The sequence below is a fragment of the Podarcis liolepis genome, assembly GCF_965112155.1.
Source record: "Podarcis liolepis genome assembly, chromosome: 2".
In the NCBI taxonomy this organism is placed as follows: domain Eukaryota; kingdom Metazoa; phylum Chordata; class Lepidosauria; order Squamata; family Lacertidae; genus Podarcis; species Podarcis liolepis.
The window spans coordinates 115,297,590-115,310,202 of record NC_139555.1 but is presented as its reverse complement, the minus strand read 5'-3'; the positions used below and the strand labels follow the sequence as shown (position 1 = coordinate 115,310,202).

At 46.9% G+C, this 12,613-nt stretch overlaps 2 protein-coding genes across 3 annotated transcripts in view; both read left to right on the top strand.

Moving 5' to 3' along the window:
• Window positions 1-8,345: 8,345 nt before the first annotated feature.
• LOC310701275 (uncharacterized protein) overlaps window positions 8,346-12,613 on the top strand; it is a 42,733-nt gene continuing 38,465 nt past the window's right edge. For both annotated transcript variants that reach the window (XM_083491930.1, XM_083491929.1), the window contains exon 1: window positions 8,346-8,764. The gene's annotated coding sequence lies outside the window, so the exon portion shown is untranslated. The remainder of the gene's footprint in view (window positions 8,765-12,613) is intronic.
• The window catches only part of LOC310701459 (uncharacterized protein), a 72,654-nt gene continuing 70,819 nt past the window's right edge, over window positions 10,779-12,613 (top strand). The window contains exon 1 of the mRNA XM_083492360.1: window positions 10,779-10,808. The gene's annotated coding sequence lies outside the window, so the exon portion shown is untranslated. The remainder of the gene's footprint in view (window positions 10,809-12,613) is intronic.

Sequence of the window (12,613 nt, the reverse complement as noted above, 5' to 3'; positions counted from 1 at the left end):
CACCCATTTCCATCGATTTTAGTTCACTGATGCCCAGGATCTCAATATTTATGATTGCCATCTCATTTTTGACCACATCAGCTTACCAAGGTTCATGGTTCTTACATTCCAGGTTCCTATGCAATATTTTTCTTTACAGCATTGGACTTTCCTTTCGCTTCCAGGCATATCCGCAACTGAGCGACCTTTCGGCTTTGGCCCAGCCCCTTCATCAGCTCTGAATCTACTTATACTTGTCCTCCGCTCTTCCCCAGTAGCATGTTGGACACCTTCCGACCTAAGGGGCTTATCTTCCAGCGTCATAACTTTTATATGCCTGTTGTCTTTGTCCATTGAGTTTTCTTGGCAGGGATACTGGAGTGGCTTGCCGGTTCCTGCACCAGGTGGATCACATTTGGTCAAAACTCTCCACTATGACCTGTCCATCTTGGGTGCCCTGCTTGGCATAGTTCATAGCTTCTCTGAATTATCCAAGCCCCTTCGCCACGGCAAGGCAGTGATCCATGAAGGAAGATAATAAAAACGTGTTATTCAATGCTACCTCTTCACAGAGTATAAACATTGAAATGAATGAGCCTGTTGGCTGTGCATGTTAATTGCAGCAGGTCTACTCTGAGCAGGGCCAGGGATATCAGAGAATTTCAACGAGTGGAAAAGTGGCAGGCAAAAACTCCTACTGTGTACATATTATTATTAATAATAATGTTATTATTTATATGCCACCTTCCTGACTGGGTTGCCCCAGATGATCGTCACACGTTGTTAGGAATGGTTGCAACTGGACTATAACTTTGAACTCTGGCAATGCCCTTGGATGGACGTCAGAAAGGTATGTGTTCAGAAACTTGTCTACTGTCCAAAGGTAAGCATTTGTTGCTCCTCGCACTTTTGCCTCTGTTGGCATATGGCCCTTGAAAGTTTGCTTATAAGGCAATGTGGCCCTCAGGTTCCCCAGACTTTGGCTGGTCCAGTAAGGCTCTCCTCCTGTTCTTACACCCCTACACACCCAGGAAGGACAGAAAAGGTGTACAAATGTTCAAACCTGCTTTATTAAAACTTTGTCAGAAAACATCTTGCATTGTTTAAAAAGAAAAAGAGGTTCACTCATTCCTCGTCTCTCCACCGCAGCTCTGCTGCCCTGGCATTCACTGTTTGATTTGGAAAAGGGCCTGTGTGTATTTGCTCTGCAGGTTTCTGACAGGATTTTCCTGACAGAGGAAAGTGGAACAGTTACATGGACACCCACAACACACTTATCAGAGCAGCAAAGGAAAAGGAAACTTGTGGGGAAAGGAGAACTGGAGTCATGGAGAGAATGGTGGTGAAATTATGCCGAATCCTCACTCAGCTACGTGGTTTGCTGTTGGCCAATTCACCGCGTCTCAGCTTACCTCACAGGGCTGTTGAGAGTCTTTCTGCATCTCACACTCATTGGTTAAATGAACAACATTTTTCTTTTTTAAAAAAGTTATGTCTTTTTAAAAAAATGATTAAGTGATCTGCTTTTTAACATACCAATTACAAAGACATTCTGTGGAGCAGAAGACACTGCTCTTCCCAACAGATCCTGCAAAGAAGGCAGAAATTGAAAAAAAACAGATTCATTCCATTTAAAATAAGATAAGAAGAAAGGGACAGTTGGGAATATGTGAAACTTTCTAGAAATATTCACGGCCGCAGAAGCAAAAGAGGATGAGAGGACGAGAGAAAGATTCAGGCCAAAGTTAAAACCATCAGCGACCAACCAAAGAGCATAAGACATTTCTATTTTATTTTATCATGAGGCTTTTCAAGGACAGGCTATAATTCTTTACAAAGCCTCTGTGTTGACCGATAAAGTCAACAGCACCACCATGTGGACAAATGATAACATTTCACTTCTCCAAAGTTGAGAGGTGGCAAAAGGAGGGGGAAAGATGCAACTGCAGTGGTCCATCATAATAATTGGCAAGAAGTGTTTCCACTGAGAAAGCAATTCATTATGAGAAAAGTCAGAATTCTTTGTTGTTGTGTAGTCGTTTAGTCGTGTCCAACTCTTCGTGACCCCATGGACCAGAGCACGCCAGGCACTCCTATCTTCCACTGCCTCCCGCAGTTTGGTCAAACTCATGCTGGTAGCTTCGAGAACACTGTCCAACCATCTCATCCTCTGTCGCCCCCTTCTCCTTGTGCCCTCCATCTTTCCCAACATCAGGGTCTTTTCCAGGGAGTCTTCTCTTCTCATGAGGTGGCCAAAGTATTGGAGCCTCAGCTTCACGATCTGTCCTTCCAGTGCGCACTCAGGGCTGATTTCCTTCAGAATGGAGAGGTTTGATCTTCTTGCAGTCCATGGGACTCTCAAGAGTCTCCTCCAGCACCATAATTCAAAAGCATCAATTATTTGGCGATCAGCCTTCTTTATGGTCCAGCTTTCACTTCCATACATCGCTATGGGGAAAACCTTAGCTTTTACTATACGGACCTTTGTTGGCAAGGTGATGTCTCTACTTTTTAAGATGCTGTCTAGGTTTGTCAAAGTGCAAGTAGATAAATAAGTACCGCTCTGGCAGGAAGGTAAACAGCATTTCCGTGCGCTGCTCTGGTTCGCCAGAAGCAGCTTAGTCATGATGACCACATAATAATAATAATAATAATAATAATAATAATAATAATAATAATTTATTATTTATACCCCGCCCATCTGGCTGAGTTTCCCCAGCCACTCTGGGCAGCTCCCAATCAGTGTTAAAAACAGTACAGCGTTACATATTAAAAACTTCCCTGAACAGGGCTGCCTTAAGATGTCTTCTGAATGTCAGGTAATTATTTATCTCTTTGACATCTGATGGGAGGGCGTTCCACAGGGTGGGCACCACTACCGAGAAGGCCCTCTGTCTGGTTCCCTGTAGCCTCACTTCTCGCAATGAGGGAACCACCAGAAGGCCCTCGGCGCTGGATCTCAGTGTCTGGGCTGAACGATGGGGGTGGAGACGCTCCTTCAGGTATACAGGACCGAGGCCGTTTAGGGCTTTAAATGCCAGCACCAACACTTTGAATTGTGCTCGGAAACGTACTGGGAGCCAATGCAGATCTCTCAGAACCGGTGTTATGTGGTCCCGGCGGCCACTCCCAGTCACCAGTCTAGCTGCCGCATTCTGGATTAATTGCAGTTTCCGGGTCACCTTCAAAGGTAGCCCCACGTAGAGCGCGTTGCAGTAGTCCAAGCGTGAGATAACTAGAGCATGCACCACTCTGGCGAGACAGTTCGCGGGCAGGTAGGGTCTTAGCCTGCGTACCAGGTGGAGCTGGTAGACACCTGCCCTGGACACAGAGTTAACCTGCGCCTCCATGGACAGCTGTGAGTCCAAAATGACTCCCAGGCTGCGCACCTGGTCCTTCAGGGGCACAGTTACCCCATTCAAGTCCAGGGAATCCCCCACACCAACCCGCTCCCTGTCCCCCAAAAACAGTACTTCTGTCTTGTCAGGATTCAACCTCAATCTGTTAGCTGCCATCCATCCTTCAACCGCCTCCAGGCACTCACACAGGACCTTCACCGCCTTCACTGGTTCTGATTTAAAGGAGAGGTAGAGCTGGGTGTCATCTGCATACTGATGAACACCCAGTCCAAACCCCCTGATGATCTCTCCCAGCGGCTTCATATAGATATTAAAAAGCATGGGGGAGAGGACAGAACCCTGAGGCACCCCACAAGTGAGAGCCCAGGGGTCTGAACACTCATCCCCAACCACCACTTTCTGGACATGGCCCATGAGGAAGGAGTGGAACCACTGTATGACAGTGCCCCCAGCTCCCAGCCCCTCTAGACGGTCCAGAAGGATGTTATGGTCGATGGTGTCAAAGGCCGCTGAGAGATCCAGCAGAACTAGGAAACAGCTCTCACCTTTGTCCCTAGCCCGCCGGAGATCACCAACCAGCGCGACCAAGGCAGTTTCAGTCCCAAGGTGAGGCCTGAATCCTGATTGGAAGGGATCCAAATGGTCCGTTTCCTCCAGGCGTGCTTGGAGTTGTTCAGCAACCACCCGCTCAATCACCTTGCCCAAGAATGGCAGATTTGAGACTGGGCGATAGTTGGCCAAATTGGCCGGGTTTAAAGATTTTTTTTAAAGAAGCGGTTTAATGACCGCCTCTTTCAGCGGGTCTGGGAAGGCTCCCTCACAGAGGGAAGCATTCACCACCCCGCAGAGCCCATCGCCCAGTCCTTCGCGGCTAGCTTTTATAAGCCAGGATGGGCAAGGATCCAGGAGACAGGTGGTTGGTTTCACTCGTCCAAGCAGCCTGTCCACATCCTCGGAGGTAACAGATTGGAATTGATCCCATGTAACAGGACCAGACAGAACTCTAGCACTCTCCCGCCCTGGCCCTGCTCCCACGGTGGAGTCTACCTCTTTCTGAATTTGAGCGATTTTATCTGCAAAAAACTTTGCAAAAGCATTGCAGGAGATCTTGGGATCCCTACCAGGCCCCGGTGGTATAGGTGGTTCCGATAGATTGTGAACCACCTGAAAAAGTCTCCTGCTGCTGTTTTCTGCAGATGCAATGGAGGCGGCGAAGAAGGCCCTCTTCGCCGTCGCCATTGCCACTTGGTAGGCTCGACGTTGAGCTCTAACTCGTGTCCGGTCTGATTCAGAATGAGTTTTCCGCCACCGGTGCTCTAGCCGTCTCAACGATTGTTTCATCACCCTCAGCTCCAGGGAAAACCACGGGGCTGTCCGGGCTCCATGCAATCGGAGAGGGCGCTTCGGAGTCAGACAGTCAATAGCCCTGGTTAACTCCACATTCCAGCGTGCCACCAGGGAATCAGCTGAAAGGCCATCAACTTGGGATAAAGCATCCCCTACCTCTCTCTGGAAGCCAATTGGATCCATTAAGTGGCGGGGGCGGACCATCCGAATCGGTCCCACCTCCCTGCAGAGGGGAAGGGTTGCAGAGAAGTCCACATGACCCGGAAGCTGTACGCCGGCTCCCTCGGCCAATAAAGCGAGGTGAGTGCCGCAACCCCAGAGTCGGTCACAACTGGACCTAATGGTCAGGGATCCCTTTCCCTTTTAACAGCCAGAGACCCAAGTTTGAGAGACACTACTCTAACCGCTACACCACCATGAGCTCCCCAGTAGCTGGTCACGGTGATGGGCAGAGAGTCCCCTTGACTAGGACCTCAGAAAGCCACCGGGAGCTGATATGAGTCAAAACCAGCTGCTGATTACTCCCAGACCCATTCCGATCAAGATTATCTGGCTGCAGCCCCAAGAGTGCATAAACTTGGAAGCCAACCCCACTGAAAGCACAAATGCCGTATGATCCTTCTCCAACTCTCACCCCCCCCCCAAAAAAAAATCCACTTTTTAGGCTTGTTCCAAATGAAGCCGAGGCTTCTGTCAACAGCAACAAATCCCTTTAATCAAGGTCCAGCAGATATTTCAACAATGGCCAAGGCTGAGGTCAGATCTCTGGGGTTTTATCCCCATCTATCTAGCCTTGCTTGAAAGGGTCAACTCCACCGCCACACTGTCCAGGATTTCGTAATCCATGCAAGTTCCGTGTTCCCAAAATGTTTTATTCTCATGTATGGATTGGTAAATCCATGAGAGGTACAATTCAGCTGATTTTCAGCTCCCTGTCTCGCACCATTTCCAGGAAAATGGCATGCCCCCCCCCCGGTTTGTTTTCAAAGAAAAGCAGAGTTGTACCAAATACCACATTTTTTAAAAAAGGCATGGGAAGGCAAAGGAGGATGGGGAGAGAGAGAGGAGAGAATGGGCACCTACTAGGATATATTGAAATCTTGCTACACTGTTAGGCTTTGTAACCCGGCCAAGCCACACAACTTGCCCAAAGTCACAAAAAGGGATTTGGGAGAGATGGAGCCAAATGGACTTCTCCCCAAAGGCGCTATTCATCCTGGGTGATGTAGAGCAGGGATGGGGAAACATATGTGGCCCTCCAGGTCTCTCAATCTGGACCCCTGAACTCTCCTCAGGCCACGCTTTGTGCTCTCCTTGAGTGCTCTTGCCTGGCTGGGATTTGGCCTTGAACTCCGATATGGCCTCTTTCTTGCCTGGATACAGAGGGGGGTGTGAGCGTGTATACAAACTACCCTTGTTTGATACCCACATGTCTCAAGAGACAATGGAGTGCGCATCCAGGGGTCAGAGGCGTACCGAGGTGAGTGCAGTGGGTTCGGCCTGCCCCGGGTGCCATCCTGACGGGGGTGACATTTGGCACGCAGCCCGCACTGAGCTGGAGGAGGCAGGCAGGGGAGAGGACGAGCGCAGCTCTCCCCCCTTCCCCCGAGGCTCGGGGTACGCTTGGGAGTGGTGGGGGACGCCATAAGCTTCTCAATATTGAATATGCATGATTGCTGCGAAGCAGAGCAGAACCAGGGAAAAACAGAAGCCGTAACCTTGAATTATTTTGATTCCTGCAAGGGGGCGGGGAGGAGGGGGCGGGAGGTTATTTTGATTGATGCATCTGATCAATGCAATATGCACAGTTAATATTTAGCTCACATGGCTTGCTTCATGCCGATCTACACAAGTGACCCTCTGTGATTTTCTCGGACCTGCTTTTCACCTACAGGGTTTTAAAGCTTTGCTAATATTATTGCATTTATTGCTTTTGCTGACAGACACTCAAAGGATCCTGGTGATGGCTGGTTCATAGTTCCAGGATGCTGTGTGCTTGACCACACTTCCACCCCCCAAAGCAGTTGTGTAATTAAAAGAAGAAGAAAAGAAAAGCAATTCTGTGGCTAACTGACCAATTCCTTTAAATAGGGTCCATTAACGAAGTTCACACTTTTGACAACCAGTCTGTTGCTTTTGCAAAAAAATATTCCTAGACATAAGACTTTAAAAAAAAATATTAAAGCCCTTTCAGTCTCCCATTACAAGGCTAAGCACAGCAAACTACATTCCCACCCCTCTCCCCAAGGCTGGTGACAAAGTTTATAAAACCATGCTTTTGTGCACAGTTTTCATGGTGTGTTGGCATTTGTTTTATGTTATTTCTAATGACCAAGTATTTATACAGATTCTCAGAATGGCTTTCAAGTAATTCAAATTGTGCAAAAAAAGTGGGGATGTGTGTATATATATATGTGTGTGTGTGTGTGTGTGTGTGCGCGCATGCGCTTGCGTGCACTTTCAGTGATACAGGGGAAATGTCTTCTGAAGAAAATGTTGCAGTAATTTTGGGAATGAAATTTTTCACCAACCTTCGCAGAAATTCTCAGGATGGGATTACCACATTAAAATGATCTCATCCGTGTAACATAAAATGAATGTGCCTCATTTACTCTGTCAAGGCTGCAGTGGGGATTTAGCTTCACTTAACAACATAACACTTAACAACTCAATGAAGCCACTCTTGGGTTATTTACTTCTGTGTGCTTGTGTACCTGTGTCTCCCTTGTATCTATTAGGGACCATTCTCTTGCCTTTCCTTTGATATCCATGCTACTGATTACTTCTGCCGTTTTAATTTTAGAGAAAGTGCTTAATTTAAAAATGATCTGTACTATAAAATAACAGTGGTAACAATACATTGAAGGCAAGTAAATATTTTGGGGAGGGTGGTCCCAGAGCCCTAGCGCCACCATCCCAATGGGGATACAGTGGTACCTCGGGTTAAGTACTTAATTCGTTCCGGAGGTCCAACCTAGCAGTTCAAAAGCACGTCAAAGTGCAAGTAGATAAATAGGTACCACTCCGGCGGAAAGGTAAATGGCGTTTCCGTGCGCTGCTCTGGTTTGCCAGAAGCGGCTTAGTCGTGCTGGCCACATGACCCGGAAGCTGTACGCCGGCTCCCTCAGCCAATAAAGCGAGATGAGCACAGCAACCCCAGAGTCGCCCACAGCGGTCAGGGGTCCCTTTACCTTTACCTTACCCAGATACTTAGGAAGTGGAAGTAATTTTAATATTTTAGCTTTTGTATGTTTTAAAGTAGGGTTGTAAATTTTTCTTGATTTTACTGCTGTGGTGTTCTTTTTGTTTGCTTGGGGAAACCCCTCTGCAGGTTTTTAAAAATAAATTTTATTCAAATAATAATAATAATAATAATAATAATAATAATAATAATTTATTATTTGTACCCCGCCCATCTGGCTCGTTTCCCCCAGCCACTCTGGGTGGCTTCCAACAAAGATAAAAAATACACTAAAATGTCACATATTAAAAACTTCCCTGAACAGGGCTGCCTTCAGATGTCTTCTGAATGTCAGGTAGTTGTTTATCGCTTTGACAAGAAATATAAATAAATTAACACGAGCCAAAACACAATCCATCCTAAGTATCTCTCCACAGTGCCGTTCCTTAAAATACCATCTGAACAAAATTGGTGAAGCAGTAAAGAGTTCATTGAGGACAATACGTTCTTGCAAAAGCGGGAGTCCAAAGCAGGCACAGTCCAGCTGGGGCAAGGAATGAGCTTATATTCCCCATGCACACGTTCCCTCCCTCGTCTCCCCATTGGTTGGGTGCTACAAGGTTTTCCTTCCCCCAATTATCAAATAACAGATAAGAGGCTGAGCGTGGAGAGAAACTTCTCCTTCCTCCTCTGAGTTGCCTCCACTTCCGGCTTCACCAGCAGAGATCATCTCCGGGCTTGCAAAGGAGGGAGGGAGGGAAGGAGGCGGGAATCGGGGCTGCATCCTGTGGAGGCGGAGGAGGGGGCTGCTTCCTAATCAAGCATCCTAATTAAGCGCCCTCACTGCCTACCTCTCACGAGGGGCTCCCATTCCCGCCCCCGCTGCCTGGGATTTCGGGTGAGTCCAAAGCCAATGGCGGGGAAGGAGGGAAGGGGCTTTGCGAGGGGGTCCAGGAGGAGAAGCCCCGGGACGGGGAGAGGCGGCCCTGCACAAGATCCGGGCGGGGAGAAGAGAAGGGAGGAAAGGGAGCTGTTCTCTTAAAAGGGGGCCTTGAAGGGGAAGGGGGGGAGAAGCTTCCTCCTGCAGGGATCTGGTGGAAAGGGAGTTGCAGGGAAGGAGGCAGGAGAGGGGAGAGGGGTGGGCATTGCTGGCCAGGTTTGCAATAATAACAATAATAATTTTGATATTTATATCCCGACCATCTGGCTAGGTTTCACCAGCCTCTCTGGGCAGCTAACAACATCTATAAAATGTCAAATGTTAAAAACTTCCCAATACAAGGCTGCCTCCATATGTCTTCTAAAAGTTCTGTAGTTCTTTATCTCTTTGACGCTGGACGTGAGGGTGCCACTACCTAGAACTCCCTCTGCCTGCCCTGAAACTTCACTTCTCGCAGTGAGAGAACTGGCAGAAGAACCTCGTAGGAGGACCTCAGTGTCCTGGCTTCCTTCCTTATCTTTAGGCACCAGGCCAAAGCATTCCTCTTCTCCCAGGGGTTTGGCTCATTAAACAATCTATGGACTTCACAACTGCATGGGGGGGGGGGGGCGGGAGGGTTGTCGTTTTTATTTCTTACTCTGCTATGCATCTCTGTGTTTTTTTTTCTTGTAAGCTGCCCTGTGATCTTTGGAGGAAGGGCAGTATAGAAATGTAAAGAACAGCAGTAAAAATAGGAAGCCCTCTTGCGTTCAAGGGGGAGGTTGAGACAGAGTCTCTGACCAGCAATGTATACCAGGACATGCTTAGGATGGAATATTATTATTATTATTTTATTATTAATTCATTACTTGCACCCTGTCTATCTGACTGTGTTGCCTCAGCCACTCTGGGCAGCTTCCAACAAAATAAAAACATTAAAACATCAAAAACTTCCCTGTACAGTGGTACCTCAGGTTAAGTACTTAATTCCTTAAGTACTTAGTCCGTACTTAACCTGAAACTCTCCTTAACCTGAAGCACCACTTTAACTAACTGGGTCTCCTGCTGCTGCCGCGCCGCTGGAGCATGATTTCTGTTCTCATCCTGAAGTAAAGTTCTTAACCTGAAGCTCTATTTCTGGGTTTGCGGAGTCTGTAACCTGAAGCGTATGTAACCTGACGTACCACTGTACAGGGCTGCCATCGGAGGTCTTCCAGTTTGGCCTTTGATTTTTCAAGAAATGCCCTCTTTAAGGAATCTGCTCTTTAAGGAGCACTACTCCAAAGTGCTTATCTTGTGAACTTGCCGTCTAAGTTGTTTACTCCTGACCAAAGCTCCTGTTTCCCAAAAGGACAGGAGGGGGAGCAGAGGAGGAAACGGATGGGTTTGAAGGCTCCTTCCACAAGCCACCTCTCTCCCCTGAGCAACAAGAGCAAAGGGTGTTTGCAGGGCAGGAGGACAGAGGAGGAGGCAGTGAGGGAAGAGGGACGAGTGGGCGGATCCCCCGCCTCTCCGAGGGGGTCCAGATGCAAGCAAGGGGCTTCCTTCTTCTCCATGCAAGGGCCACCCATGTATTCAGAGCAGTCCTTTGCAGATGAACTCTTAAGTTCCAAGGGATCTACTCTCAGGCCACTAATGTGCATACCATGCCAGCCTTAGGAAGGGAGGTGGGACAGGCAGGTGAAAGTAATTGCCAAAGGTGTTTGAAAATGGGTGGAGGATCTTGGGAAGGGGGTATCCAGTTGGGGTTTCTCCAGGGGCAGCAGAATGTCTTGGGCAGGAGAATCCCGGCAGGGCCTCTCAGACTCCCTTGGCTTCTTCTTCCCTCCCTCCCAGGAAGCTGCAACTTGCTCTGGCTTCTGCGCTCCTCAGGAAGCTGAACCTGCAAACGTAGCTGAGACTGAACCTGCAACCCTGGCCAGGATGGAAGGAGGAAGATGGACGGGTGACCTGGTCAGGCTCTCTCCCGCATCCCTCCCCACAACCTCTGAGCATTCCCTCCCAGTACCCTTGGAGAAATCTGGTGAGTTCCAGGGGAGAGAGGAGATGGGGACAGGGATAGATGGAAGGTGGTGGGAGAAAGAGGAAAAGATGGAGAGGAGACAAATGGAAGGAAGTTCCTGACAGGAAGAAGGAAGGGGTGAGGCCTTCTCCAAAGCAGCTCTTTGTTTCTTGAATCCCTTTCATAAAGTAGTGGGGGCAGACTTTCTTCCTCCAGGATTTTAAATCTTAGGAGTTACAGTGGTACCTCGGGACTCAAACTTAATTGTTCCAGAAGTCTTCCAAAACCAAAGCGTTCCTAAACCAAGGCATGTTTTCCCATAGAAAGTAATGCATTAATCCATTCCAGACTTTTAAAAACAACCCCTAAAACAGCAATGTAACATGAATTTTACTATCTAAAAAGACCATTGATCCATAAAAAGAAAGCAATAATCAATGTTCTGTACCATAAAATAAATAAGACGGCATTGTAGATGAAAAAAATTAAAATTAATTTTTTTTGTACCTGCACTGATTATAGTCATTGATTAAATGGGGGGCTTTTATGCCTTTCCACAGTCAATCTATAAATCAATCATAAAACAAAAACAAGCCTCAGTCAAAAATGAAAAAGCCACAAAAACACAAAAAATAGGAAAAAACTAAAGCAGCAAATGTCACCTCAGAACACTGCAGCCAGGAATGGCTTGAATATTGATGGGGGCGGAGGAGCTTAAATTAGCTGTGCAAGGGAACAAATGGCCTTGATTACGATGGAGACAACTTAAATTAGCTGCTCAAGGGTAAAACGGAATGAAAAAAAGCCTTAAATAGGATGGGGGGCACCTAAAGTTACTGCGCAACAGTACAAATGGAAGCTCAGGAGCACGTTCGGTTTCCGAGGCAAACTTCAAAAACAGGAGCACCTACTTCTGGGTTTGCAAATGATGAATCAACAGAAGCATAGTCAATCTATGGACTTCCCTCTTTTTTTGAAATATTTTTATTGTTTTTTACAAATACAAGTTTATATCAAAGACATTTTTCTAATCATTTCATGAGATTCTCTGAATCACATGACTTCGCTCCATCCCTTTCATGGGTCCTTATATTAATTTTTTCAAAACTACATACAGTGGTACCTCCGTTTGCAAACGGGATCCGTTAAGGAGCCCCAGACAGAGCCCGAATTTTTTGCAAACCGGAGGACCGCTTCTGTACACGCACGCGGCGCAATAGAGTGTTTCTACGCATGCGAGCAACAAAACCCGGAAAAATACCAGAGGGTTATGTAACACAATATACTAGTGTATAGATACATTCTCCACAGTTTTCATTTATCTAAATTGTGCATAAACCTATTTACAAGTGATTCCTAAAGTCCAGCTAAATTTTTGATTTGCGTGCAGTAATATCATAGGTAAATTATAAAATTTCCCCATTCTTTTTTAAAGTCCTTGTTTTCTTGATTCCTGAGTCTCGCGGCTAATTTTGCCATTTCGGCAGAGTCCAGCAGTTTGGCTTGCCATTCTTCCCTAGTTGGGATTATTGCATCTTTCCATCGTTGGGATAATAACATCTGTGCAGCTGTTGTCGCATACATAGTCTTTCCTGGTCTTTTGCGATCTCAGTACCTGTAATTCCAAATAAATATGCTTCTACATTCTTAACAAACATTATTTTAAACATTTTTTCCCAATTCATTATATTTGTTGTTGTTGTTTAGCCGTTTAGTCGTGTCCAACTTTTCATGACCCCATGGACCAGAGCACGCCAGGCACTTCTGTCTTCCACTGCTTCCCGCAGTTTCGTCAAACTCATGCTGGTAGTTTCGTGAACACTATC